This window comes from Lynx rufus, unplaced genomic scaffold (assembly GCF_022079265.1).
Source record: "Lynx rufus isolate CCGP_SWC_20201006 ecotype Redwood Valley unplaced genomic scaffold, mLynRuf1.p SCAF_1, whole genome shotgun sequence".
Lineage (NCBI taxonomy): Eukaryota > Metazoa > Chordata > Mammalia > Carnivora > Felidae > Lynx > Lynx rufus.
The window spans coordinates 191,554,204-191,581,878 of NW_025814823.1; the positions used below are offsets into that span (position 1 = coordinate 191,554,204).

Here is a 27,675-nt window from a genome sequence, read left to right on the forward strand (position 1 = left end):
TCTTATCTGGAAGGCTTGCTGCCTCCGCAACAAAGCTGCCAGTTTCCTGCATACCAAAGTGTTTATCAAGTTAAAATTAATGAGAAACTGAGCCTTGGCAGGAAGCCCACTGCTACCCTAACTCTCCTGGTCACTGGCAAGAGAGCACAAGTCAGTCTGCAAAGAGGGAAGAGAGCCACTTGGCTCTACTGGCTGCATCCTGACACTGCCGCTGAGACGCCAAGAAGCTGATGGATGTACCGGAAGCTGCAGAAATTCTGCAGGAGCAAACCCTGGGTGCTTTTGGTTCTAGAGCTAGCTCACGACATTAATAGGTTTGTCCTGCTTTTCACTATTTGGTTTTGGTTTGTTTCTACTCCACTGAAAGTAAAAGCTTGTGATCTGGAGGCCCAGACCCAGAACTAGATTGAAAACTTAATTTGTTTGGCCTACTGCAGTGTCTTTATACCATTTACGTCAAGTTTTGGAAAATTGGAATACGCCACATAAAAATCCAATTTTCCAGATTCCCATGAAAAGTCCTAAATGTTAGGCAAAAAAAAAAAAGGCCAACCCATCATTTGTCAGTAACTGCTCCCATTTAGAGGGAACATGTATAACCCAGGCTACCCCCAGCCCCTACCACTCCCTACTATATAGACAGAAGTCTAACATCCATGGTTGGTTCCTACCTTGCTCCTGGTATCTTTTTATTTGTTTTAATTTTTTTTAAATTTTTTTAAAAGTTCTATGTTTTTATTTATTTTGAGAGAGAGACAGAGAGTAGGAGCTGCAGCGGGGGGAGGGGGGGTAGAAAGAGAGAGAGAGAGAGAATGAATCCCTAGTAGGCTCCACACCGTCAGCATGGAGCCCGACACGGGGCTTGGACTCATCAGCTGTGAGAACGTAACCTGAGCCAAACTCTAGAGTCAGTTTCTTCACCCACTGAACCTCCCAGGCGCACCGCCCTTGTTTGTTTTTAAATAGACAAATACTTTGGCAGCTACATTTCCAACAAAAGCCAGGGTGTGGAAAAAAAAAGCTGGTGTCAGTGACTGGTAGGTTTCAGAAAACTAGGATGAGGATACACAGCTTTTGTAAATGCTTAACATGCAGACCTGACCCAATTCACTGATTAGCATCCCCCACCTTGTTCCTCTAGACCCTGGATTTGTAACCCCTTCATTAATAGAAAGGTTGAGCTGAGACAGTCAGGGACCTTGGGAACAAGCCCCTGTGCACCTCTAACCCTGCTGGTTTACAGCTTTTTTTGTTTGTTTGTTTGTTTTTAAGCACCAAACGCAGAGGAAGGAGTTTTGAAGTGCCAAACACAGAAGCCCGGACTGGTTCAGACTAGTCCACAAATAAGATGGCCATCAAGTTTGATCTGTCACCAACCGCTTCTTTCACTATAATGCTAAAAATCATGCCTCGAGTTGGAGACTTACCATGCAAATGAAGCATATGACATATGAAGAAGCATGTCAACTTCATGTTGTCATGTCAACTTCACCTCTGTACCCAATTCCCTGTATTTCTTCACCCTTTTATGCTTAGATGTCACTCCTTTCCTGCGTCAGGCCCGTTAAAACTTTCCCCGGCTATTATTCTTGGGAGCCAGTCTGACACTCCAGCTGTGACTGTGTCTCTCTTCAGCTAGAGCCATTGCCCCATTAAAGCTTTGCCTGTGTTTGTACATTTTGGGTCCAGCCTCATTCCTACCATTGCTGAGTCCAAGGACACGAATCTGGTAACAAGAGCTATGTCCAAAGCTCACTAAGAAACCAGGGGACTGTGTAAGAAGCAGCATGTTGCAGGGCAGGGGTGTTCAGGCCCCTTGCGATGAAGATCCCTTAAAAAGAAAATGAATGTTGAAAAAAAAAAAAAAAGATTTCTACTGGTTATTTGTTGAGAGGCAGTCACGTTGAATGGTTAAGGGCAAAGTTTCAGAGTCAGACAGCTTAATATAAAAATGATCTAGTTACTTACCCTTTTTGCCTCTCTGTTTCTCACATGGAGATAATTAATGATCCTTGTCTCTTAGGGTTCTTATGATGCTTGAATCAAGTATTCATATAAAGCACTAAATGTGGTATCTGGCAGATGGTAAATGCTCAATAAGGGTTATTAATATTGCCATTATTGACAGATAAAATGCATAACATAAAGCTGGTGTATGTACATTATTTTGAAATGGATTTATTTTTCATTAATCCTAGTGGCATCTGCATGCATATGAAAAATAGTAGTGTATGTATTTGTCGGACATTATTCTGTTCACCAACCATATGAACTGCTTTGGCAGTTCAGCCTTCCTCACTGTCTCCAGATACTTTGAGGTCAAAGGTTAAGAGGGTAGAGAGAGGCCAAGTCACTACTCCAGTTCAAGACATTAGGCTTCAATTATGTTTTTGCTCCCAAACTGGCCACCATCTTCTCTCAAAGGAAACAAAGCGGAGGTACAAGTAGAAAAGGGAGAAGAAAAAGCAAGTGTCCTGGGGCAAGTCACTGAACAGGGATTAGCTGAGAAAGTGAGGATTTCACATTAGATCCAGGGCTTTCTATCTGTGCTCCCTGGGGAACATTTGGGTAGGGAGTTAGGGGCAGACCAAGTGGCTGGGTTTCAGATCCAGCCTCGCTTTAGAGAGAACAGCTTTTACAGAGGTTCCTCACAATAGATCATGTGCGAAAGTGTTGTGCTGCTTCCCAAGTGTTTCAAACAATGGGGCTTGCAAATCTTAAAAACAGTGGTTCTCCAATTTGGCTGCCTGTTGGAATCAGTCCAAGGAGCTATGAAAATACTGATGCATGGGACTTAGCTCAGGACCGATTTAAATGGTCATAAGGGTGGCCTGGATGTCCAGATGTGCAAAAGCTTCTCCAATGATTTGACCTCGAAAATATTAGCCAAGACAAGACCAAGGTTACCCACTGGTCTGTCCTCAGTCTTTTCAATGCAGAGATCCCAGGAAGCTTATGTAAGGAAATTAAAAAAAAAAAAAAAATCCCATAAGGAGCATGATTTGGGAAGAGTTCAGATCATTAAAGAATGCCAGTGATGTTAATTTATTTTCTTGAAGACCTGACTTCTAATTACTTTCTTTCATGGAGATAGTAAAAGAAAATGTAAATTCAGTTTTAAAGGAGTTCTATAAAACCAAGGTCCGCATTAAAAAAAAAAAAAAATTCCAATCACAGCCTAGATTCCCACTCAGTCTATAAGGAGTTAAAGTTCTACTTTTGCAAGAAGAAAAAAATTAATTTTGATTCACTTCGCTATGACAGTTCCTTTAACAGGTTATTTTAGTAGGGCTTTGTGGTAAAATGAAACATTTCAGTTCAAAGAGCAAATAGAAAGGTATACACCAGCAGGGTTACAAAAACATTGTTTGGAACATTTGAACAAGATAATACAGCAACTTGGCTATGAACAATTAACTGACAAATACGTATTAAATTGTGTTTAAACCAAGGGAGGTTTATCATCTTTGGAAAAAGGGGATTAGAGCATTTTCCTTCCCCTACTTTGGCTAATCAAAACCCACCAAGATCAATTTCGAACAGTCTCAGAGAAAGAGAGAGAGAGAGAGAGAGATCTCCTGACATATTTTTGGTAAATAAAACACAAGGAGATACAGACCCATAGCATTTCCAGTTTTGAAAAAGATATATATTAACTGGTCTAAGAGTACTTTTATCACATTTTCTTCAACAAATCATATATTCACAAGCCATTATTGAAGTCAATGCTGTCGAAAAGAAGTAGAACATGACAGACATTTGAAATGAACAGCCACGTTAATATGTAAAAAGAAAGGGTAAAATGAGTTTTGATACATTTTAACCTGCTATATCAAAAAATTGTCATTTCAACATATAATCAATATTTATTATATCAGAAACAGGTGAATTATACAGGTAGGTGAATTATAGATCAACATAATGTTAAAATGATTATAGATATTATACATTTTTTTAAATACCATGTCTTGGAAATCTCATGTGTTTTTTACACTTATACGACCTACCAGTTTATACCTGTCACATGTATTTCCAGTATTTTATAGCCAGACATAGCCAGTGGCCACTACACTGGATACGTGACTTAAATGATTCACATGTACAATCATGACGTACGCAAAAGAACTATCGTGCACATTTAGGCTATCTCCTCTTTTGCTCACTTCTCTATCTGAAGATGCTCTCAGTAACAGTATTTAAAATTTTCAGAACTTCATCCCTTCGTCTTCTATGTTACTCACGGGAGCAAAGAAACAAAAAGAGGCAAAAGCAAGAATTTCTTGTATCTGTTTCTCAGCGGCTCTCTGGCTTCCCTTCTGTTTACCACCTTTCCCTACTGGCTGCCCTTGATGTATCTCAGCTCATATTATTGTGTGGCCGAATGGTTTATGTTCCTCTCTGTTCTCAGTTTGAATGCAGAGTAATGAAATGTTTTATGTCTTTCTTTTCAGGAAATGTTTACCTACTGACGGCATCGTATTTTTCTATTCCAGTTATGTTAAGAGCCCTTGAGGTACAGAAGTTTTTTAACCACTGTCCTACATGAAATTAACTATGCATTTGAGTTTTTGTTTAGAGTCCTTCCGGTTCTTCATTAAGTCACAACAGAAATCTAAAGACCAGTGGCAGCCTTTCAGAACAACAACAAAAAAATTAACGACCTATCTTTCAGAACACGAAACAAGTTCATTATTTAGAACCAGCAAAATCTCTGCATGGAACTGCCTCCTCTCTCAAAATCAGAGGCTTTAACAGACTCAGAGAAACCACCAGGCTAAAGATCATCTTCCCCCCTGTATAAAATCCTATATCCTCACAACATTCCACACTTCCTACAGGCAATGTTAATTCAATGCCAAATCAATGCCTATTTATCAAGCTCTTTACTATGCTCGTTACACTATAGCACATGAAGATAAACCACGAACAAGACAAACATCATCCTGTCCATTAAGGAAAATTACTGTTTGATAGGAAATTATGATTATAATTTAGGGTTTGATGTACATGATGATGTAGGGCAATGAGGTCATGTTGGCTGCATATAAAGGAAATGAAACCAGCCCAGTAAAGGGGGTTAATGAAGGCCGCTTAGAGCATAAGCTGAGCCTTGAAAGTATCCAAAAGTTCCCTAAATGAACAAACCTAGGAGGGTAGAGAAGCATCCCAAGAGGCATGCTAGGACTGACAAAAGCCAGAGTTGCTGGTGTGGTAGTTTAGACTAGACAAACCAAAAAGAGTCACAGAGAGAGGAAATGACGGAAAGAAAGAGGAGGTATAGTAATGGGGAGAGCCCCCAGAAACCCTGATAAAGTTCTGGCATTTACCCCAGCTCTAGTAGGAAGCTATCAAAGGGTTTTACACACAGAAAATATGTGATTACGTCTCCTCTTTAAAAAGATCATTCTAGCTGTAGTGTGGAAAACAGAGGAGGGACTGTGAATGGTTGCAGGGAGACCATTTAGGGATCTAGAAGAGTCCCTGCTTTCAAGGTCCAGACTTGGGTGGTAAACTAGCTCCCAAGTGAATGGAGCCTGCCAATACATCTCATTTAGTCCACAAACCATTCTGAAAATTAGATGTTTGCATGTAAAAACCTGCCTTTCCAGCATCTCTTAAAAGATAGCCTTGGCAACTGTAGGCTCACTCATGTAGGTATCCCAAACAACCAGCTGGAGCTGAGGAGTGCCAACCTCTTTCAGGCAGGGCCACAGGCCTCCAGTTTCTCAAGGTCCCTGTCTCACCACACAACTTAATTTCTGGCTCCTATATAGAAACTTGACCTCCAGAGTAGAACCATCTAGTGATCAAACTCAAGACAGGGAGAAATTAAAGGGCCTGTGCCTCCAGGGCTAAAATGGCAAGCAGTCCATCATGAGGCTACCACAACTGGGAAAGGGGTGCCCAGGAGCCATCAGAGGCTCCAGCATCCTGAGATACATAAAAATGCTGACGATGATGCAACAGACCATCTGAACAGTATCATGCAAATCATGACGTAGTGCATTTATCAGAGTACGCTGTAAGCTCAACTTGAAAGACCATGGTGCAGGGGCGCTTGGGTGGCTCAGTCAGTTGAGTCCGACTCTTGATTTCAGCTCAGGTCATGATCTCATGGTTTGTGGGATCAAGCCAGACACCAGGCTCTATGCTGACAGTGCGGAGCCTGCTGGGGATTCTGTCTCTCCCTCTCTCTCTGACCCTCCCCTGCTCATGCTCTCTCTCTCTCTCTCAAAATAAATAAGTATAAAAAAAAAAAAAAAAAAAGAAAGACTATGGTCCAGTTGTATCGACAGGAGTCAATTCTAAGCTGCTTCAAATAAAGACACTGGATTTGTGGGGTAGGAAGTCCTCTACTAGCAAGATGACGAAAATATAGAGGCCAAACATCTGCCAGGACCCCTCCACTTCTCCCAATTGGATAGAACATTTTAGACTTTTGAGGCTGGATACAACCCCAACATTCTTTGAAACAGGACTAGCCAAAAAGCATCCCAGTTTCCAGATACTGGTTGTATGTGGTCTGTGTGGGAAAGAGGACAATCCAGTAGTGGGGGGTGGGGGGGAAAGGCTTATGATTATGGGTTTTAAGAAAGTCCAAGTAGCAACCATTTCTTAACCCCAACTATAAAATAAATAGGAGGACATTTTCTCCCTGAAATCTTCCTTTTTTGTTTCATTCAGGAGTATGTTTGCAATTAAGATGAAGTTAATGAAAGATCTAAGAAATAGAGAAGGCTTTAATAAGTCATTTAACCTGACAATACTTCTATCTTAACTCCATTTCCCTTCACATCTGAACGTAACTGCATTAAAAGACAGTAGAATTTCTCCCAGCTATTTATTAAACAACTTGCAAACTGCCATATCAACAGATTTTGTAGATTTAAGTTTCCCCTTCCAGATATTTATTTACTGATCTTTCTCTTCCTATGTTCTTATCTCTAATTTCCCATCATTGCATTATAAAGTCAGCCAATATTTTTCTAAAGTTAAATCATCAGGGGCGCCTGGGTGGCTCAGTTGTTTGAGCCTTCAACTGTTGGTTTCCACTCAGGTTATGATCTCATAATTCATCAGGTCTAGCCCCTCACTGGGCTCTGCCTTGACAGGGTGGAGCCTGAATGGGGTTCTCTGTCTCCCTCCCTCTCTCTGCCCCAATGATTTAATGACTTAAATCATTAATTCAACAAATGTCTTGAGAATCTACTATGTAGGCCTGGGCACAGAAAGCTTCCTTTCTAGTGGGGGCGTGAAGTGAGCAAAGAATAATGAAACATTTTTAAATGTTGTCCTTGTACTAGAGGTAGGCTACAGAAACAGACACGGAGAGAGAAAAGTCAGATGCTGAGAGGGTTAGGGAAAATTTCAGAGGAATATTTGAGATCTTTTAGAAACAAAAGCTATCTAAAACTTGTCAATTAAGAGTATGAAATGTCTGCTATGAAATGAAAAGGCAGACTTAGATAGACATTGTTCAACAAACTCATCCAAGAGTTATTTAACCCTCTAGGAGAATTCACTAGTGTTTGACTTTGCTATTTACTAGTTCATTAGAGCTGAGACTTTGAGAAGCTTCTTGTTAACATGTAGACGCATAACCTGTAGAAAAGGTAATTTCAAGGTTATAGCTTGCTTTCTCTCTAGTACTAACCCTTTTGTCGCTGATCAAATTCATCTCCAAACACCTTTTATGGTATACTATAGTTACACTGCTCCTTAAAATGCTCTTTGATCTAGATTTCTATTTTCCTTTTATTCACATTTATTAATGAGTTAAGTAAAACCTTTGAAATATATCCATTACCTATTTGGATGAGTCATGTTTATACTTTCTGAATATTATACTTGGAAAAAGGGAGTCTTTAAGGATCAGTAAACATCTACCAAATAGTCAGGGTGAATTCCTTCTTTTTAATGTCTTCCCCAAAAGAAGACAAGTACAGAGTAAAAAGCAAATACTCTGTTGAAACACAACAGTTGCCTTCCTCTTTCTCCAACCTCGGCTTCCCAAAAGCAAATCAACAATATTTAACTGACTCAGTGCTTAATTCTCTAATGATTATCTCACTCTCCTTTTTAGGCTTATATTCCTCTCTCATAATTTACCTTTTTATGATATAATCTATTAACTCTATGAAATGTAAGGATTTAGCCCATTCTTCCCTCCCCCAGCTTTTATTCTTCTGCGGTTTTACTTGTAGCTGAAATAATACATCTAAACTTTGCCTTGCTTCATTAACCTCGGAAGAAAAAAAAAATTAATCTTCCCATTTTGTTAAAGATCTTCATGCCTCTCTTGTCTCTGTATCCACTACTCTTTTCTGTTCTTCCTTTGACTCTGTATCCACTATCTGCCAACCTTCCTCTTATTTCCATTATTCAAGGGTTATAACATTTGCTTAACTTGCTTGTATGTTTGCTTCATAGGAGGATTCTCAAGTTGGAAGAGTTCATTATGATGACATAAATTGTCCATTGGAGAAGCAAGGAGCATACTAAGATAGCATTCAGTTCTCTTTGGATTAAATGCCATACCCCCAGACTATAGTAGTCAAGTGGATTCTTTGTTATTTGTATGCTTATTTGGGCCATGGTCTCCTCATATAGTTCTTGCCATTGTTCTTATTGAGACTTATTTCCAAATGTCTGCCTTTTCTTTTTTTTTTTTTTTAATTTTTTTTAGTGTTTATTTATTTTTAGAGACAGAGAGAGACAGAGCATGAACGGGGGAGGGGCAGAGAGAGAGGGAGACACAGAATCGGAAGCAGGCTCCAGGCTCTGAGCCATCAGCCCAGAGCCCGACGCGGGGCTCGAACTCACAGACTGCGAGATCGTGACCTGAGCTGAAGTCGGACGCTTAACCGACTGAGCCACCCAGGCGCCCCTGCCTTTTCTTTAAAGACCCACACGCTCTCCTTACCATCACATCACTTGATTCACCGGCAAAACTCTCTTCATGTAATCTGCTTCAACTTTCTTCTTGAAGATATCCTTCTTAGAGTTCCTGATTTCTCCAGTTTTGACCAAGTACTTTCCATACCTGCTGTACTGCCTTATCTTCCACTTTTTGAAGGGTTTTTGGCTTTAGTTTCACCATTTCTTGGTATCTTCAGAAATATTAAATTTCCATGGTCAATTCACATAAATATATCCAGAAAGGGTAAATGAGAGGTCTATATACCTTGATGTTTTTAATTTTTTTAATTCCTTGACATTGTTCTCACTTATAATTTGGTTTAGAACTGAATTCTAGATTCAAAAGAGTTTTTTCTCAGAAATATAAGAAACTATCCAATGTCTTCCTGACTCTAGTGTTGTTGATGAGAAGTCTGATAGCATTTTAAAAATAGTACCTTTTGTATAAGTTTTTTACCCCCATCCAGAAGCTTTTAAGATTCTTTTATTCTTAGAATTTTGAAAATTGAATCTGATACACATCAAGACCTTGTGTTTAATTCCCATTTAGGTCACTGGTTTATGATGTGTAAATTCAACCTACTGCCTCACTTGAGTAATATTTAAAAATTTTGATAATCAAATAGCCCCACCTCCCAAATTTATCTGGTGTCTTTGGAGATTCTTCAATGGGATTTATCTACAATATTTGACTCTTGATTTCCACTAAATATTCTCTTTTCTAGGTCTTAGATCTCTACTTTATTTCACAACCCTTTAACGTAATTTACAAGAGATAGTTCTTACTCTCAGTGTTTTTTAATACTGTTCTGTACTTATTTTATGAACAGATTTTTTTTTTACTATTTTTAAGGATAAAGATAAGAAGGTTTTAAATACACTCTTTTGTCCCTCACATTATCTATTTTTGCAATGGTTACACATTTTAGTAGTAACCTTTGTTAACTTTTGTCCTTCTTTCATGGTTTCTCCTTTACAAGTGGTTTTCTTCATTAGTGTGATTGTCAGTTTTTGGTTTAAAAATACAAAAATGAAGTTTCACTTATAGTTACGATATCAAAAAGCATAATTCAATGTCACCCCTGCTACAACTACATGAACTAGCCAGATAAACCTTTCTTTAAAGATCTTCACTAAAGAGCTATAGATTCAAAGAGCTCTAAAAGAATCAAACTCCAGAGAATGATTTCATACTTGAGAGGTTGGAGGAAGGGGGATCAGAGCAACAAGTCTCCTAGAGAAGGATAGCCTTTGTTTGACGGGGAGAAACTAGCCAAATGTTGATGAACCTGTAAGCTACTGAGTTGGATTTGAAACTAGAAATACCCAAAATGCACAAATTCATTCCACGGCCCTAAACGTAAAAGCTAGAGCCATAAAACTTCTAGAAGAAAACTTAGAAGAATATCTTAGTGTTTTTAAGTCAGGCCAAGATTTCATAGGTAGGACATAAGAAGCAGAGACCATAAAATGAAAATGTGAATAAACGGACACTTCATCCAAATGAAAAACTCCTGCCCTTCAGAAGACACCACAAAGAAAATGAAAAGTAACAAACTGAAAGAACCTATCTGCAGAATATAAAAGACACAGAATTTATATCCAGACCATTTGAAGAATTCCTACAACTATGATTACCTGAGGGGCTCAGTCAGTTGAGCTCCCAACTTTTGATTTCAGCTCAGGTCATGGTCCCAGGGTCCTGGGATGGAGCCCCACATTTGCCTCTGAGCTGAGCATGAAGCCTGCTTGAGATATATTCTCTCTCTCTCTCTCTCTCTCTCTCTCTCTCAGTCACTCCCTCTTCCCTGTCCCTCCCCCACTCACACAGTCACTCTCTCTAAAAAATAAAATGTAAAAAAATAAAGAATTCTTATAATTAAAAAGACAATGCAATTAAAAATTGGACGAAAGACTTTGACAGACCCTTTACAAAAGAGATACAAATGACCAAGAAGCAGAAGCTTAAGTGCTTAACATTATTAGTCAACACAGAAACGCAAGTTAAAAGGAGGTATCATTTCACGTTAACTAGAACAGTTAAAATTAACAAGGCTAAGAATACAATTGTTAGCCGACAGAACAACTGGATCTCACGCATCTCTTGTGAGAATAAAAAGTGGGAGGGAAGTACATTGAAGAACAATTTGGTGGTTCCTTATAAAAGTAAATATACATGTATCCCATGACTTAGCAATTCATTCCTTTATATTTACCCTACGAAATTAAGATTTATCTCCCAAGATTGGTTCACAAATGTTCATAAGAACCTGATTCCTAATATTTCCAAACTGATATCAGCCCAGACATCTATCAAAGAAAGAACAAGATAGGATATATTCATACAATGATACTGATGAGAAATAACAGTGAACAATCTACTAATACACCTAAAAACATGAGTATTTCCCCAAATCATCACACTGAATGAAAGAAGCAAGAGACAAGAGAATATTGCATAAATGGCCATTTTTAAGAAATACTGAAGGTGGAGATTACTGTTGCCTCAGAAACATGAGGAGGGAAACATCAGGACTGATGAAACTTTCTAGTGATACAAATGTTTCAACATCTTGATTGTGGCTGTGGTTATAGGAATGTGTATGTTCAAAATCCAAACTATTCACTTACAATATGTTATCTCAGGAAAACGGATTTTAAAAAAGGAATGGGGAGAGTGAGTTAACTATTTTATTATAGATAAACTTTCCTCTGTTTTACAGTGTAGTCATCTTACATAAGGGTTAGAATACAGAACCCGTATTTGAGGCGAAATTCATTTACAGTGAAAATAACCCTTGGAATGCCAGTAGAAAAGTGTCCAATATTTCACAATAAATATATCACAAAGGTCTTCCTCTAGGGAAGAAATCAAATTGAACACAATATGAAATAATTTCCTTATGTATTTTTAGAAGTCGAGTTATATTCAATACAGGGAGATGGCCACCCTCTGAAAACCATGAAGGGCACCTGGGTGGCTTAGTTGGTTAAGCATCTGACTCTTGATTTGGCTCAGGTCATGATCTTGTGGTATGTGAGACGGAGCTCCGCTCAGGCTCTGAGCTGACAGGAGGGAACCTGCTTGGGATTCTCTCTCTCTGTCTCTCACTATCTCCCTGACCCTCCCCTGTACATGCTCTCTCCCTCTCTCAAAATAAATAAACATTAAAAAATAAATAAAATCATGAAAGAAGTGAGATTTAATAAATTAGCAAATATGTGCCCCATCTCACGGTCAGCCTAGAACATGCTCTCATTGAGAAGAACGGTTAAATTCTTTTTCTCAATATTCTGACCACACATAATTGAATTGAGGTAAGTGTAATGTACATACTCTATAGCACTCTTTTATGTTCAAGTCTTACTACTAGATTCTACCCATGAATAAGATGGCTACCTGGCTGGCCATTCTATGGGTATGACAGAGCCACAGCACTGCCTGGGTTTCCTCAAAGCTGGACAAGCAGGAAATTCATCTCAGGCTTAGGATGCCCTTGAAAGGTTTAAGGCAAAACCTTAAACCTTCCTAGGACCTTAAAGGTTCCTTCCTAGGACACCCATCCAATTGAAGAGCTCTACATAGGAAGCTCACTCAGTGTCTTCAGAAAGGATCCTTTCCAGTTTGTTTTGCTTAAGGTTAAAATGATTTTATCAGCTCTGTTAATGAGAAGCAATAGAGAAGAGACAAACCAAAATTCACACCACAGGCAGATTTTTAATTATGCCCTTCTTTTCCCTTCTTTCCTCCCTTATGCCTGTACTTTGGCGTATTTCCCATTTTTAGAGCTCTACTGAGCGTTTTCCTCTGATATCTTTACTGAGCTATGTTTTATATATCAAAACACTGCATTTCCTTTATAAATCTTCCAAAGATATTTTGAAGTTTTATATACTGTTTATCCCTTCTCCCATCCTTTTTCCCAATTGGGGTTTAACTATATAGAGGGAAGCAGACACATTTGCTTGAGTTCAATCCTACAGCTTCCAGTAAAACCCTAGATATCAATGTTGTGAATATCATTAAATGCCAAAGATTACTTCTGGTGGCTTTCTATGTTTATTATCCCTCCTATAGGTCACATACTTGCTTTTATGGGAACTTGGCCTCTCTTTCTATTTTATGTGTGTATTAAGGAGGAGGAGATTAAAGCCACAAACTAATTACCTAGGGTGAGAACACCTTCTACATAAATATAGGTTGAGTTCTGAACTTTTAATCCATTGATGGGGTTAAGTGGATACAAACACATCCTGAAATTACATAAGCACCATATATATTTACATGTGGTCATTGTTTGGGGGATGAAATTTTGTGGCTTAATCATAGTCATGGATAGAAGGTAATGTGATTGAAGAAAGATGTCAGAAAATTAGTGACTACAATGAATGGATTATATTTCTGTTTCTGGGGAAGGGAGCTTTTATCAGCTTTATTATAGTTATAAATCAATTTTTCATCAGACTTTCCTATATTCTTTGTTAGACCTACAATAATGACATCAAAACGTTATTTGCAGATGAGACCATCACCTGTCAGAAAACACAATCAAGAGGTCTCTACCACTAAATCTAGCCTCATGAGTCTAAAATATTTTGAAAACCCTCTGTTAAAAGTGTAATTTTTCTTCAAAAACCTGAATAATCTCCAGGGACATTAACATTGATTTCTATCAAATTCAAACTACAGAAACAGCTCTTCAGATATTCCAAATGTTGCACAAGTGCTTCTTGGCTTCTCAAGTCCAATGGAGCAAATTGACAGCTTGTTAAACTTTTCCCAAATCCTAAAACCTATAATCTCTCAAGGAAGAAGCTATGGTTTAGATACATGGAAGGCAAGGAGTAATTAAATGCATTCGGTCTTTAAGCAACTAGGTCCCAACCTTTCAAAGAGTAAATGGAAGCTCTGGAAAGGAAATCTCCCAGTCCAGAACTGGCAAATAGGTTTTTGTTTTTCCATGCTACGATCAGTTGTTTTCTGGAGTGATGTAGGATTCTAGGGCTCTGAGCTGGGATTGGTGAGTGATGTTTGCACAGGGCACAGGAAAGGACAGTTGGAGCACATGCAACATGGGCACCAATCCTGTAGTCAGAGTGAAGACTTGAGAAAGGCTGCCATGCACAGTGCTGTGTAAGAGAGACAAATAATCAGAGTCGGTAGTGTAGCTAGAAAGAAAATAATAGAAGACCTCCAAAAAAGATTATACGGATGGAAAAATCAGAAGTAGATAGAAACCAACAACAAAAATAGAAAACAACCAAAAAGAAAATTTAGCAATCCAAAAGGAACCAATCATCCAGGAGAACCTGACCTATGTTTAAACTGAATCCATTCTATGATATACTTAAGCACCCTCTATCCATTCCTATGCCTGTTAAGTACTCACCATTTTATGGGAAGAGTTGGGAAGCCACAGATACATTCAGAAAAGCAAGGATGGATTCCACTGAAGGAGACTGATTTCCAAACACAAGCACAGTGACCTCTTTCATCCTAACAGTGATAATGAAGGCTTGAAATAAAGTGCCAAGAAGTCAGAGAAGAACTGGCGCATGGCTCAGGGGAGTCCCAGAAGGCTTCCAGTGAATTGGATCTTAAAAAATGAGTAACATTTCAGATTTTTTTTTGGTGGGGGAGTAGGGATGGCCACTATGGGCAAAAGGACCAGTAGGTACAAAGAAGTGGTGGTTTAAAAAGACAGAGCACATTTCTAGAAAAATGGAGAAGGTCACTGCAGCAGGTGCAAAGGCTGGGGGTACAGAGAGGGTGAGCGAACAGGAGAAAGAGCTGCTGCACACACAGAATCGAGCAGGAAGATTGTGTATCGCACATCAAGGTCTTTGGACAGTTCTTCAGGGGGGATTTTCAAAGTATTTTCACAATTATTCCCATCTGATCCTCACAACAAATATGGGATAGGCACAGATCGCCTTTGCAACTCAAGCTCAAGATCAAGAAAATGCTGGTGTGAACATTTGAAAAACTGTCATGAAAAAGAAATGGCAAAGTGGGGGGTAGTTTTAGCAGCAAAGGGGAAGAAGCAGCAAGTGGAAGAGAAAGTCTTTCTGAGAATAAAGATCATCAGTAGTTGCGAATTTGCAGTTCGTAGATTCCTAACCTAGGTTATATTTGCATAGTTATAAAAACACCATGCCCAGTTGCAGGAAAAGTTAAAAGGGCCATTTTGTCATTGTCATTGTTGGTGAGAGTGGTGGGCTTGTGTAGGTGTTTTAACCTGGCAAAGGAGACCTCAATCTGTACAAGATTCTGAACACGGCAACGACTTAGATTTTGTTAGTTTCAAAGGCCTTGGGTAAAATTCAGCTCAAGTAAACAGACAGACTGCAAAACATCATGCTCAAGGGGAGAAACACACATCTTTTCCTCAGCAACTGTCAAAAGGAGACTATTCCTAAAACAGTAGCTCTTTGAATTAGAAACAAAACATACAGGCAAAAAGGTGCTACCACATTGGGAAGCAGAATCAAAGAGCAGTGAAGCAGGTTTCTTGTAATGGGCAAGCTTCAGGGCAGGATGAAACATTCTGTGAATGGAGTTGGGCCCATCGCACATTTTAAGGGCCTAACCCAAAGATCAGAGAGTTTCTTATTCTACCAGGATGGTTTCCAGAAAGTTACTTAATATCTTGGTTCCTCAATTTCCCCCTCTGTAAAATATCCCAAAGAAGACTTTCTGAATGGTATTCTAACATCTCAGGGTATACAGTGAGAGCAAAAATTCAACAAGTAGGTTCCCATTCAAAATGGTGACACAGGAAGATTCTGAACGTCCTGCCATGGACACACGGAGTCTACAGCTACATACAAAACAATTTCCTCTTAAAATACCTACAGCCTGGCTGAGTAATGACCGTACATCAGGAAAATGAGAAGAAAACTACGTGAAAGCCGGTCAGAGATGCTGAGACACTATCTCACCATCAACGCCATCCCTGGCACTGGAAGCTAACCCAAAACCCAAAGCTTCTCCCTGAGGAGCAAAGGATTCAAACTCTCCATCATGCACATCAACTTTCAAGACAGGCACTCAAGAGTCAAGCCAAAAACATGTCGTTTTGAAATCCAACACGACTCATATCTAGAGACTCTCAAGAGAGTAGCATCTGAGAAACATCTCTCAAAGGGCCACAAAGTGGGCTCTGACTCACTTTCCCCAGGGCCCAACTCGGAGGCAGCTGATGGCATCTGGACTTCAAGTGAAGGAGGCTTACCTGCTTATACTAAAACCTTGGACTGGAGGGCAGACATCTAGTTTAACACACATGTCTGAGACGTGCTGGAAAACGCTCTGTGGATTGAGACTGGAAGGTGCCCATCTTTATGCTCTCCCTTTGCTGTGCTAGAGCACCCAGAAGGGAGCCTTTTTCATGCAGCTGGTGCCCTGATTTTGGCAGCTGCTGCTCAGGGGATAGATTGTCTAGCACTGGATGCCATGGGGAGCTTGTATTCCTGGTCACATGAGAATATAATTTGCATCACCCAGAAAGGAGCTCATAACCCCTTCCGGCACCCTAATTTGTTTGACTGCTGCCAGGGGGCCCCTCTACATTGCCTACCTTGTGGCTAGTGGGGCTTATGCTTATAGGTCCCCAAGGACTGTAACCAACAGAGAAAGAGCTCTTAAACAGCTGCCACCCCCAGGGCACACCAAGAGGCACCAGACCCATCAACCTGGTCTTTTCTGTGGAGGTCTACTGCTAATCATCATGATTGTGGTCTGAGGAACAGGCTTCTAATTAAATTCGCATCAAGGCCTTCCACAGACCTTGAAGGGTTGGCGCAATCTTCACACTCACCTTGTGTTCCAGAACACATCTATGGAAGGGGAGAGATCTGTACGCATGTAGTGCTGTTTTTTTTCAGCTAACACCCAGGAGACTCCCCTTGATCACTGGTCCTAGCGGTCAGAGGGGCTTGCATCCCTAAGTCCCACAAGACTATAGTAATCGGCAAGATGGTTCTTGGTAGGCTACTGCTCCCAGGGCAGTGCAGAGTGGACTGGGGCATAGCCACTAGTCTTGTTGTGAAGGAGGCTGTTTTCCTTGTTATGGAGCTTCAGATGCAGAGGCAGACTTCAGGTTTGGCACAACTGAGTGGCCTAGGGAGTTCCTCTCAAACAACATAAGCTGTGGACACTGTCTCGGTAGCCTCTTGCTCACTCCAGCTTGCCAGTGTCTCCCAGGAAGGAGCTTAGGTACTAGTCTGGAGCCCCAATTCTTTGACTGCCACCCAACAGACACCTTGACATAGAGCTCAGTGATGATGTTTTCAAAACTAACGCCAAGAACAAGTGCAGCAAAAGCAAAACAAACAAGTACGATGACATCAAATTAACAATCTCCTACATAGCAAAGAAACCATCAACAAAATAAAAAGGCAACAGGCTGAATGGGAGAAAATCATTACAAATCATGTGACTGACATGGGACTAATATTCAAAAGAGATTTAAAAAAAAAAAACCCTCTACAAATCAACAGCAAACACACAAAAAATCTCATTTAAATAATGGGCTGATCTGAATAAACATTCTTCCAAAGACCTAGATGCCCAACAGGGGCATAAAAACATCCTCAAGGTCACTAATCATCAGGGAAATACAAATCAAAACCACAACAAGATGACACCACCTCCCATCTGTTGGAATGCTTATTACCAAAAGACAAGATACATCAAGCATTGGTGAGGATGTGGAAAAAAGATAACCTTTGTGCACTATTGATGGAAATGCAAACTGGTCCAAACTATATGGAAAACAGTATGGAAATTGCTCAAACAATTAAAAATAGAAATACCAGGGCACCTGAGTGGCTCAGTCAGTTAAACATCCAACTCTTGGTTTCAGCTCAGGTCATGATCTCACAGATCATGGGATCGAAGCCCTGCATTGGGCTCTGGGCTGATAGCATGGAGCCTGCTTCAGATGCTATGTCTCCCTCTCTCTCTGCCCCTTGCATGCTCCCTCACTCTCTCAAAAATAAATAAGCATTAAAAAAGTAAATAGGGGCGCCTGGGTGGCGCAGTCGGTTAAGCGTCCGACTTCAGCCAGGTCACGATCTCGCGGTCCGGGAGTTCGAGCCCCGCGTCGGGCTCTGGGCTGATGGCTCAGAGCCTGGAGCCTGTTTCCCATTCTGTGTCTCCCTCTCTCTCTGCCCCTCCCCCGTTCATGCTCTGTCTCTCTCTGTCCCAAAAATAAATAAACGTTGAAACGTTGAAAAAAGTAAATAAAAAAAGAAATAGCCTATGATCCAACAATTCTACTTCTGAGTCTATCTGAAGAAAACCAGATAATTGGAAAAGACATGTGCACCCCCCATGTTCACTGCAGCATTATTTCCAATAGTCAAGATAAGGAAACAACCCAAGTGTCAGTGGATACACAGATGAAGAAGCTATGGTAACAATACATAATGGAACATCACTCAGCCATATAAAAGAATGACATTTTGTCATTTGCAACAACGTGAATAGAGACTGAGGACATTATACCAAATGAAAATGAGTGAGGCAGAGAAAGACAAACACTGCATAATCTCACTTAAAAAATAACAACCACCACCACCACCACCACCCAAGCTCATGGAGAACAGATTGGCGATTGTAAGAGGCAGGGAGTGAGAGGTGGGAGAACGGTTGAACCATTTTGTTTAGTTTAAATGAACCCAGTAAAAATGTGTAACAATTTACACAAAAACAAAATTCAACAAGAAGTTTGGTGAAGAAGTTTTAAATTTCTTCGTCTCCAGCTGTTTGGACCTTCATATTCCATCTCTGAATTGAGCCTTACAGACAGGTGTCAAACATGTCCAGAGTATGTAGCTGTAATACCATTAATTACTTATTTATTTGAAGGGAACCTGGAATACTTACTGAAATTGAGAATATCCTTAGGCTTATGTGATCTGAACCCCCATTTTCCATATGAGGAAACTGAGAACCAACAGCAAAAGTGGGTAGGTGTCCTACAGATACCAAGTAGCAAACTCGGCAGGACGCCTCTACTCAAGAATGTGGTTGGCATAAACTGCTTAAAGAAATAAAGCCAGCTTCAGAAAGCAACACTGTGGGCTCTCCAGCAAGATTCTCTTTCTTTCACAAGGAAGTATCTCTGCGAATGCTTTCATTTCTGACAGCAAGATGTTTATTACCAGAGATGAAATGTTGATGCGTGATGAATGTTAAGGGCAATCCAATGAGAGCTGAAGCAAACCATGAGAAGGGCCGTCATAAGACTTGATAAGTTAGCCACCTTTCTGCTAATGTGCTGGGAGGCACATAAAATACAGAAACCACCATTTCCACTTCTGAAGGAAACAGGTAAGTGCCCAAGTGATCCACATCAATACGCACACTTGTACAAAAACCGGCATAGAATTTATTGGGGAAAAATATTCCAAAAGGGAAATGCATGTTTGTACACACACAGACACAAACACACACACATCGCACACACCCTGACAATTTCTGAAGAGTTTTCCTAAGCCACCCACCTTCCCACACTTAGTGGTGACAATCAGAAACAATGACAAAAAACTATCCTCAAAAGCAGTTTTAAATTTCCCTTTCATAACATCTTTCAGAAGTGTGTAGAGATTTTCTACTGACTTAGGCAGGTGGTAATAAACTAATTTGTATTTTGTAGGAAAAGCACTGTTAGCTTGCACCTATTTGTAGTATGTCTGGATTTTAAATTTGACCATGGAAATTGAGACTTTCAAGAGCACAGCTAAAATACAGACTGATGTCCAAGTGTCACAAAAAAAAATAATAATATGACAGTACCACAAATCAGAGACGTACACAGAGAAATTCAGCTCTTCAGTGTTCCCAAGACAATTAACCTTGCTGATATCCATTAGCCATGTTAAGCTTCAGATTCCCTTTCAATCACTCTGGACAAACTGTAACATGTACACTTAATGACAGCTCTCCCTCAATACAATTTCCTACATACTATTTAAACTTTTTTTTTTTTTGACAACAGGATCAACTTTTTCCAGAGTTTCTCAATTTTTATAATTCAAATGATCCAGTTGTCAGAAAACGACAGTAGTTTGCTTTCAGCTTTAGTTAAGTATACACAGGAATATACACACTGACTCAGAGAGGCCACAGCAAACGGAAGGTAATGCTAATTCTCTTACTCAGGAGGGTCATGGCTCATGCGATCTTTAAACCAAAAACAGCAGCTTCATATTCATATAGATTAAAAGAAACCAACACATACTAGCACTTTACAAGCATGATTTCACTTAATCGTCACTGCAACTCTACCAAAAAAAGCGTCCAACTTCGGCTCAGGTCATGATCTCATGGTCCGTGAGTTCGAGCCCCACGTCGGGCTCTGTGCTGACAGCTCAGAGCCTGGAGCCTGTTTCAGATTCTGTGTCTCCCTCTCTCTCTGCCCGTCCCCTGTTCATGCTCTGTCTCTCTCTGTCTCAAAAGTAAATAAACATTAAAAAAATTAAAAAAAAAATAAATGGGAGTTTAAAAATATTTTATGCATTTTTACGTACATGATTTACCTATAATAAAACGCTTAGTGAATGTGCCATTTAATCAGTTTTGATAAATGTTTGTCAAGACACAGAACCTTTCTGTCATTCCAGAAATTTCCCTCATGTACCATTCTAAATTAGGTAGGTAATCATATCACACCAGAACTGAGCACTGAACAATTTCTATCATTGGTGAGTTCTGATCATTCTACAATTTCACATAAATCCTAAAGTAACTATTTTTTGTTATTTAGCTAATTTTAATCATGCTATTTTTGAGATCCATTCATGTTATTATGTTTATCTGTAGAATGTTCCTTTTTATCGCTAAATAGCATTTCATTTTCCAAATATACCAGAGCTGATCCATTTTCCTGTTGGTGGACATCTGAGTCAATTTCAGCATGAAATTATTATTTAAAAACGCTGCTATTAACAGGTGTCAACAAAGGTGTTCAAGCCTCTTGAATAAATATCTAGGACTAGAATATCTGGCCCTCCGGGAAGACAGTTGTGTAACTTTCTAAGAAACTGCCAGATAATTCTTCCAAGTGGTTGGAACATTTTACATATGAGAGCTCCAGTGGCTCATACATGAGGGAAATTTCTGCAGTGACAGAAGGTTCTGTGTCTTGAAAAACATTTGTCAAGACTGATTAAGTTTTGGTGTTGGCACGCCTTGAATCTTAGCCATTCTGACAGGTATGTAGTGGGATCTTACGTTTTTAATTTGCATCACCCTGATGACACGTTATGTCAGATGCCATCGCTTCTGTTCATTGGCCATTCTATATCTTTTTTGTATGCTTTTTATGTACATGTTAGATATATGTGTTACAAATATGCTCTCCCAGTCTTGTGGGGCATCTCTTTATTTTCTTAGTTTTTTTCAGTGAATAGATGTTTTTAGTTTTCATGAAGTTCAGTGTATTTTTTCCCTCTTATGGCTTGTGCTTTTGTGTCCTTTAAAAAAGAAAACCTGCCTTCTGAAGTTAGAAAGGTATTTTCACTTTTCTTCTACTATCTTTGTTGTTTCAGCTTTCATTGTTCAGTATGCAATTTGACTCAAGTTGCTTTTTATGTACGGGACTAGGTGGGGGTTTAGATTCTTTATTTTTTCAAGTAAATATCCAGGTATTCCAGCACTATTTCTTAAAGCAGTTTTCTTATCCCACTGAACTCATGCGGTGCTCTTGTTGAAGGCCAGCTGATTGCACATGTGTGGGTCTAATGCAGAATTCTGGTCCACTGATCCATTTGTTTACAATGGCAGCCAATCTAACATTACTTTTTATTATTATCAATTTTTTAACTTTTCCTTATGTCAGATGCAATAATTAAAGCCCAGTACACTTTGCTTTTGGCATTTGAGAAAGGTTTTATTCTCTCTTTCAATGCCATATGGATGTATTTATAAATACATGTGTGTGAGTGTTTACATACACATATACACATACACTTAGGTGTACCAATTTTCTGAGAGTGTCCCAGTTTTTAGACCCAAGATTTTCTAAAACTCTTTTTTCAGAGCTCAAGGAACAGGGTTAGCAGTGGTTTTCAAATTTTAGCAAGACATATGAATTATCTTGAAGACTTGTTTAAACACAGATTCCTGGACCTCACTTTAAGATATTCTGATTTAGTACGTCTAGGGAAAGGCCTGAGAATTTGCATGGCTCACAAGCTTAGGTGACGTGGATGCTGCTGGTGTCTGGGCTGCACTTTGAGCAGCATTGGTTTCAAAAAAAAATTAAATGGCTTTCGTAATGTTCATACAGAAGCTTGATTTGCCTTTTCTAAAGTGCGTGACCACAGCCACTAATTTACACTGTCTTCACTTGAAAAGACATCTGAAAAATCTGCCGAACGCACTGGAGCATGGGAGCCAGGAAACATTATGGTAGATTGATGTACCAACACTGCCTCATTTCCTCCTTCCTTCCTGGAAATTCAATTTTGGTCTGTGAGCAGGGGCACGCACATACCTGCGCACGCTACAGCTGAATCTAGCCCCGTGACGTCCCCGCACCGCAAAGCGCGTTCTTCTCCCTGTGGCCTCCGCCAACAATCAGAGAAAGTTTTATTTTCCCCTGAAGAGTTGATTGGTCTCTAAACCAGGAACATTTTTATGGCCAAGTCCTTTAAAACTTTCTCTGAATTTATGTTTTAAGTGGTTAGCGTCTAGGTGAATATTCCTGACAGAACAGAGGCAGGTTCTGAATTAAAGATCAACACACTCAAAGAACTCAGTCATCAAAATCCCAACCCAAACCCCCACGCTTCTCTTGATTTTTATGACTAGCACAGAACAGCTTTTTGAGCTTTTCTTTCCAACAGATCAAGCACATGCAAGCAGAGGGCCATACCACAATGATGCATCTCTTAGGCAGAATGTTGGGATTTGTGCAAGAACCCAAAGAAGGGATGCTACTTCTTTTTCTGATTGTTCAATTACGTAGTTAGCCTTTGGAACCATGTTAATGGGAAATTAATTCATAAATAATATTTAGATGTGAACTGCTTTGAAGGTGCCCTTTGTGAAGGAGATAAATTATTTTTCCTTCTTTGAAAAAAATAACAACTCCCCCGAATAAAGGGAAGAGAGGAGTTTCAAATGCCACCCTCCCACTGTCACCAGCCCCTCAGCACTCGTTTCAGAGGTGCTGTGAGCAGCGTGAGCATCAGAGCTTAATCATTTCTGCACGGGCCTTGGAGGATTTCATGAAAACTGGAGAGAAAGTAAATGTACTTCCTCCTTAAAAGAAGGTCTTTTCAGAATCAACGCAAAGTATCTACCACATTTCTTTCAGCAGTGAGAAAGTCGAAGATACAATGAAAGCAGGCCTAAGGCTGGAACGTGTTCGATTTTCATCAGCTCTAGAACTCTACCTTGCCCAGCTGTTGACCTATGAGAGTCCTCTGTGCCAGAGAAGGGAACCAACCAACACCTTAGCTACAACTGTTCTCCCCATTTCCAAAGCCTTTGGGGTATGAGAGTTTTGTCTTTGAAGGCAATTAAAATGACAGCAATGAGTTATCAATGGAATTGTCGGAGATGTTCTCCAGTTTCTCTTAGACATGTCATGTGGCCCCAGGCTGTTAAACCACATTTCCACAGGGCTTACCCAGCTGTGTGTGCTGTACTACTATTCTCTACAGTAGTGAGCATAGAGATGTAAACTCCAATATGTCTGAGAGTCTCTGCCCATTGGCCCTTCCGTGGTACAGAGTCTCAGAAAACCTTTTTACTTATAGTTCTTTTGTTTTCCCAGAACAGAAATCCCTATTCCAGATGGCTGTTATCACTTATACTTGTGATTTTCCCCCCGAGCTTACAGAACAATGCCTAACACAGTAAACGCGCCATTAATGGTAGTTTCTGTAGGTTTCTCTCTCTCCTCCCTCCATCTGTTCCTCTCTCACCACCCAGGGAGAGAGAGAATGAGAGAGAGAGAGAGAGTTTACACACCACTCCACAAATTATATATATATATATAGTATATATATATTATAATACATATGTATATATACATATGTATATATCCATATGTATTATAATATATATGTGTTATAATATATAATATATATACATATGTATTATATAATATAATATACATATATAATACATATGTATATATAATACATATAATACATATGTATTACACATATGCCTGTATATGTACACAGTGATTATCACTGCAACCATAAAAAAAAATGTAATCTCCTTATTCAAACTTGCCTCAACATTGGTATGTATCCAAAATAAATATTAAGGCAGGTCCTCCCAAAGATCTTAAGAAATAATACAAAGCTTTGCCAAAAGTGTCCTGTGGACACTGAAAGTAGGAATTACCAGTGTATTCCACAGCATGCCTTCTTCATTCATCTCTGCACCTGAAGTCCTATCACATAGGCGCCTGGATCCATTTCACTTTTCTTTCTCTCACACACACCTGCACACACCTCTCCCCATGCCTGGTCTCACTCCCCTCTGGTCACTTCATTATTATGGAGACCACATGGACTTTGGCTTCTCTCACTGTACCTTTATTCATCCCATCACATCCCAAAAGTTAGTAGCAAGAGAGATCATTGCTCGAAAAGAGGAAAGGAGAAAGGAAAGAGAAATGGGGTATGAAGAGGAGAAAAGAATGAAAATGATTAAGTATCTTTAATTTTTTTGCCTTAAATATATATTTATATATTTTGCCGTAAATATATGTGTGTGCGTGTATATATATATATATATATATATACACGCACACACATATATACACATATATAAATATATATACGTGTATGGGTGTGTGTGTGTGTGTGTGTGTGTATATATATCTTTAAATGTATGTGTATATATACATATAGATCTCAAGATCAAAGGTCCATACCTTAGCAGTCCTAATCTTCTTGAATCTTGAACACAAATTTCAGGGCAACATTGGGGTTGAGATAGTCTCCTCAGGCCACCACCAACGGGATAGTGTTCTTAACCTCCACACGGGTTCCAGTACTGCCTTCTGAAGATGGAGGTTTCTTCCACGGCTACAAAAACAACAACAGCAAAAGAAAAAAAACAAACACAAAACATCATAAGAGAAAGAAGATATTCATAAATGAAACCTAAACCGGACCTTCAACAAGGATATTAAATTCTAAACCATTTGACTTGAATAGACTAAACAGAAGACACATTAAATTCTGATTGGCATAAATACAAATAATACCTGAATGGATTCAGTCTTGATTAGACTTGAGTAATCATACAAAAGCAGAAAAGGTCACACTGCATCAAGGCTGGCAGATTTTTTAGGACACAAATAACCAAATTTGCTCATTTCACTTCATAGGGAAACTAAAAAAGAGATTTTTTTCCCAAGATAATTCATTACTGGTGGCACATTTGCACCAGTGAATCAAGCAAATCTTGAATAAAAATAAGCAAACGTGCTTCACACTGTGGTCTATGTTAAAATGAGACAAGGGGCGCCTGGGTGGCTCAGTCGGTTAAGCGTCCAACTTCAGCTCTGGTCACGATCTCGCGGTCCATGAGTTCGAGTCCCGCGTCAGGCTCTGGGCTGATGGCTCAGAGCCTGGAGCCTGCTTCCGATTCTGTGTCTCCCTCTCTCTCTGCCCCTTCCCCGTTCATGCTCTGTCTCTCTCTGTCTCAAAAATAAACGTTAAAAAAAATTAAAAAATAAACAAAAAATAAAAATAAAATGAGACAAAAGGGGACAATGCATCCCTTCTTCACTTTGAGACAGTTCCCTCCCCTGGCTTTTAAGATAGCAAACTTGCCTGTCATCACTGGCAACTCCATCATGGCTACCTCTGTGAGTCCCCTCTCTTACAATGTTCAAGATAAGAGCATCTTGGAACTCAGTCCTGAAACTATCTTCTCTGTGAACTCACTCAGCAGGGGCATCCCCGAGCTCCAAGGCTCAGGAAACTATTTATACCCTGACAACTCTGAGATCATCTCCTGGCCTAGGTACTTCGCTGAACTCCAGACTCTCAGATCAACGGACTATCCAACAACTCTGCTTGGAATTCTGACAGACATGTCAGGACATGCCCAAAGTGAAGTCCTGATTCTATTACCCACACAACACCCTCTGAATAAAAAAAAGTGAGGCTCACACTCTTCCTAATTTATTCCTTCTCAAAGGCAATTTTATTCACCCTGCTGGTCAGGTGCAAACCCTGCCAGTCAACCTTGAGTCCTCTCTCTCATATATACCCCATGTTCTCTTCAAAATTCAGTGGTTTTATCATCAGGATAAATCCAAAAGCTGACCACTTTACCTTCTCCTTCGCTCACACTCTGGTTCCTGGCATCATTATAGATCTATAAGTTTGCACAGCAGGTATGCTCAAGCCATGGCTGTCACTCTCAACTAGACCCCTGAGTAAGCCCATGACACTCCCCTGCTCAAAACCTTCCACCTCACTCAGAACCAAAGTCAAAGTCATTATACCGGCCGAAAAGGCTCCACATGACACAGCTCTGTTACCACCGTCCTTATCTCGTACCCTTGCCCTCACTGACTCCTCTCCAGCCATCTTGGCCTCCCAACTATTCCTCTAGCTGTACTGCAGACTTGGGCACTTTCCCTTTACCTGGAAGGCTCTTTCTCCCCTCATTACTTTATATCTTCCTTCCAGTGTGACCTTTTCACAATTGCTGGTAATAGTAAACCCTGACAACATCTCCTCATCCCCCCTTCACTGTTTACAAATTGGTAAAGACCTGCTCATAAACTACATGGTTTACTCAGTTATCTACCTTTTCCCAGTAACACACAAGTTCCATGCAGACAAGACATTTTATCCCTGGTATCTTGCTGGATCTCCAGCACTTCACGTACAGCCTAGCACCAACATGGAGCTCAACATATATTTTTGAATGAATGAATGAACGAACAGGAAGGTTACATACACCTTCTCGAGGCCACTCAGATGATAAATGGCTGAGCCAGGTTTAAGCCAAAAGCATCTGTCTCCAGTATTCCTGATACTATGTAATCACAGCTACATGAGGACCGATTAGTGTTGGCATTAGGAATAGGTTGAGTACAGCCCGGCAGGTGACACAGAAGATGTATTTTATATTTGAAGAGCCCAAAGGTTTTCTAGAAACTCAAGAGAATATATTTCACATAGTGGGATGGCTCTGCTTACACCCTTATGTAGCATTCTCACTATTAACCTTCACCTCATCTTTCTCAGTTTCCACTGCCTTTCCTCTACACTTATTTTTTGTCCCTCCCTCAAATTTCAGTCCCTGCCTTTCTTGAGTGAATATGAGGAAATGGGATCCAAGATTAGATAAAGGCAAGAGGAGAAATAGGTTTAGGGAAAAGGTGTGGGGCAGGGATCAAAGGACTATGGATCTGAGGCTAGTTGGGCCACCAACGCACCGAATGCCTTCAGTGGGATCCTTTCCCCTTCCTGAGATCCTGATGCTCGCTGAGCTAAAATACATGCCCTTCAAAGAGGTCCTCACCCCCCCAAAATTGATTGCTTTCCTTTGTAATTAGTAAAAGGCTTCGTCATTCTGAGTAGTCGAAGACTGGTTACGAAGCAGGGTGCAATATTTAAGAACTAGGGTTCAGGACAGTGCTAGCATTCACATCCTGTTTCCACCACTGTGGAACTCTGAACCAAGACACTCCACCTGTCTAAATATCATTTTTCTGTCAAAGCGAGTGGATAGAAATAGCTGTCTCTATACGGGGT

At 39.9% G+C, this 27,675-nt stretch overlaps 1 protein-coding gene across 1 annotated transcript in view; it reads right to left on the bottom strand.

The window, feature by feature from the left end:
* Positions 1 to 27,675, bottom strand: part of SGCD (sarcoglycan delta) — a 576,378-nt gene that overhangs the window by 529,082 nt on the left and 19,621 nt on the right. The window contains exon 2 of the mRNA XM_047092045.1: positions 24,828 to 24,981. The gene's annotated coding sequence lies outside the window, so the exon portion shown is untranslated. The remainder of the gene's footprint in view (positions 1 to 24,827; positions 24,982 to 27,675) is intronic.